Source organism: Melampsora larici-populina, assembly GCF_000204055.1.
Source record: "Melampsora larici-populina 98AG31 unplaced genomic scaffold MELLAscaffold_85, whole genome shotgun sequence".
NCBI lineage: Eukaryota > Fungi > Basidiomycota > Pucciniomycetes > Pucciniales > Melampsoraceae > Melampsora > Melampsora laricis-populina.
Genome location: NW_006768849.1, coordinates 219,227 through 223,147, shown reverse-complemented (window position 1 = coordinate 223,147; position 3,921 = coordinate 219,227).

The following is a 3,921-nucleotide window of genomic DNA, read 5'->3' as shown; positions in this document are numbered from 1 at the left end:
ATCTGTATCGGACATCGGTGGTGAATCCAGATGAATACAGTTGGTGAGATGTGACGTGCGAGAAGATGTGAGAAGTGGTAAACAGGGCTTGAATGAAAGTTCAACCAAACGAGTTTTTTTCGAATGTACTCAAAACGGAGTTTTTTTTGAAAAAGCTCGATTTTTCACAAAAGCTCCTTCGCCCCGGGGCAATGTACCCGGGGGTAATTGAGGTTTATTTTAAAAATCGCTACCAAACGTGCCCTAAGATTCTCAAGGATCAGATGGACAACACTCAATTCAAGACGGATCAGTTTTTTTAGAAAGATCATTTTTTTTATATATTTCTTTACTTATTTTTACTAATACTCAATTGATCAGTTTACAGAAACAGCACATATAATATATAAACATTACAAACTAGAGTTAAGAAACAAACAAATGAAGAAATAAAACAATAAAGAGGAAATTGGATCAGAGGAAGCAAAAAAAACGATCTAAACAGATCAAAAGTTGAAATCAAGGAGGTTTTTTTACCATTACTTATTTTCCTCATCACCCACATCAGAAGAACAAGTCATAACCAGGGAAGCAAAGAAATTAAATAAACAAATAAAATAAATAATAACATTGATTAAAATGGCTAAGCGAAGTCAAGGTCGAAGCAGCACGATTGGAGCAGTGTGAGAAGCTAACAAGGGATTGCATTAAGAAACTAGACTAAGAACAAAGGAAAGAAAAGGAGGGATCAGTCAGAAGATATACAAGTAGAGAAAAGAAGAGGAACTTACAATAGATGGAAACAAATTAAATTAAACAACAACTTGTGACCAAGTCAAATTGAATCAGAGTCGGAGTGGAGCGTCTAAATCAATATCAAGTAAAATATGTAATAAGTGGGTCAGGAGAGAGATGATGGGATAGAAGCAAAAGAGAAGAGGAGAATTACATAAAAACTTACATAAAACTGAACAAGCGGATCGAAAAGAACGGAGTCAAGACCTGTTGAGAAAATAAACGGATCGATTGATTGATTGATAAGAGAAGATGAGGCCGAGTTGTGGTTGGAGGCAGAGGAAGGTATATAAAGGGGTCTGTTTGAGAGGTCTCTAGAGAGGGGGGAGTATCTGTGTGTCCGAATATAAGTGTGAACCTTTGTGTGTGTGTTAAAAGTGTGATCAAGTGTTTGGAGAGCCTATTTCAGAGTTGAGAAGTTTAAAGCAAGGTTTTTTTAGTTAGTCTTTTGTTATCTCTTTAAAAGAAAGAGAGTGATAGATAGAAAAGAAAAAGTTTACCATTGTTGAAAAAGGATTGTTCAGAATAAGTTGGCAGTGTTGTGTTGTTTATAGTTCTATCGTAGTGTTGTTTCAGTTGCTGAGCTGTGTCGCAGAATAGTTGTGTAGTCGTCGAATTCAGGACTAAAACAAAAAATTGGCAAACCCGCCTCTTGATTGAAGTCAAGGCCGGGTCAAACGGGTCCCAGGCTACATAGACCGGACCTGTGTGTAATAATTACACATTGCCATAAAAGTGTACAACTCGAAATTCAGACAACTTTGTGACACCACGTTGTGTAGAGTTGTGTGGGGTATCAGTGGGATCTGTCAAGCCTTGCGGATCTGGCTATAAACTTCAAAAAGTGTTACGGGAAAAAATCATAGGGATAGAAAATTGTTAAGAATTGCTCTAGTTTTTGTGAACTGCAGTACAATTAAGGTTGAAGGCAACGTAACCGCACCATAGTTTCATCCGCTCTCTTGAGTGGTGATTCTTACCTCTTCCGGCTCAGTCTACACTACACTGCGTAGGAGTTCTACAACGTTCAGCCATTCCTCTAAACTTTAGGGAGCATAGGGCTATTGAGATGTCCAAGACTGAGTTGCAGTTGCTGAGACCCGGACATTTCACAATCAGACACACACACATAAAGCTTGTGTCATACCTTTAATGACATCTTTCCGCCAGCTCGGTGCCTCATCACGGTTCTGGTGAGCGCACCCACCAGCAGACGCAAAAGAAGAAAGTTATCAAATGCACTGTCATCGATGAGCTTGTGCCCGCTTCAATCAACAATGAAATGGATATTGATAAAGGGAAAGGCAAAGAGTAAAGTACTCAATATGATAAATCCAAAGAACAATCTGTGATCAATCAGAAAATTAACAATTTGAACTCAAACCAAAAACCGTTGATCACGCAACCTCCAATTTGCTAATCATATATATCATACTTTCTCTGAACCTCTGCCTACCCAGCCTTCTAAAAAAGTGCTCTTTTAAGTTTGCATGCTTGGCAGATTAACCAAGAAGCCAGTCATCAATTGTTACGTGTGCTAGCGTGTTGTGCAATAGTCAACTATGATCAATATGTTCCCAAGATTTCTCAAGACTTATTGCTGCCATGTCACTCGATTTATATGCTGTGATCAGTACTTCCAATGGATGTTGGTACACCCAGTCTCATGCGCTGATCAGTGCGAGAGGTAGTCAGTTTCAAGAAACGGCACTCACCTCGCTCATGATGACATGAGGTAGAGGTAGAGGCAGACTAAAAATACACAGATTCACTCTGTTGCATTATGAAATCAAACTGATACTTTAAGGGATTTGATTACACCTCCCTGTTGTCATAGCAGACAATAAATATATGACAAGGTAAGCTCTCCCATAAACGCAAGTAACCATACGGTGTAGTCCAAGCCTCTACATTCCAAGCAATATTAAGATTTGAAAGCCATAATATGGTTATGCCATGATGTGTAGGCAGTGGACTTGGACTGGTAGAAAAGGCAATTACTCAAGTGTCGAAATTGACATTAGGACTTTTTTCAGTGATCATCGAGTTTGTGATCAAACAAACTCTTAAGATATGTATGTTAAAGTTATAGTGTATTATGTGTTATGTTTTTCTTAATTTCATACATAATTGATCATAATCTAAAAGGTCTAATATTTCATATATCATTTACTCATTACTTATGTAGAATCACTCATGTGTTATGTTTGTGTAGCGGTTATCATCATAATTAACCTAATACTCATGTCAAGGAAGTTTATTGATAAACCTCGAAGAGCAGCGAAGAAGAGTCTCCTTTCTTCATCCAAGACATTCTAATTACTCTTGGGTGTGAAGGTGTGTTAACTCTAATTTGTGGGATTTGTGATAGTTCAAGGTTCTGTTCTGAACTCTATCACTCCCTGCTCTGACAGGTATGTAGTTCATTCTGTTTATTTCATAATGTTTCATGTCTTTGTGTTCTTTCATTATTTGTTATTGTGATGGAAATGAAAAACTGATCCAAGACATTCTAATTACTCTTGGGTGTGAAGGTGAGTTAACTCTAATTCGTGGGATTTGTGATAGTTCAAGGTTCTGTTCTGAACTCTATCACTCCCTGCTCTGACAGCTTTAATAATGTACTCAAAAATCAACATTGATGGATTGTTTCAATGTTGATAATACAATACGTAGGTGTTTCAATTTGAACTTTGTAACACTACAATCATTTCAATATTTTCATTCTTGAAGATAAGAGCTTTCATCAAAGATATAGCTACAAAATTCTACATGTGTCAATTGATTTTCTAGCTGTGATACTGCTTTACAATGCCAAACATTTTGCCTTGGTTTGTAAGAAAGTATGGAAAGTGATTTTTTTGACGCGTCAAGTAGCACTTGTGTGATCCTTCTCGGACGGTGGGGTTCCAGGAGGAGTCCCAGGAAGGGGTGGTGGTGAAGGCTGCCTGCAACCAACGTTATCCGGTTGTTGACCATTAGGGTGTGAAGATCAATCTGAATGAGTCTCACTTCAAAGATATCCTACCAGCATTTCATCCTCTGGTGAACTATCAAGGCATCTAGTTTGGAAAGACTGGGTAAGTTGTATCTAAAGCCCTGATCTTCATCCTGTCTGCTTTCTTATATTATGTGAGGTAGGCCAGA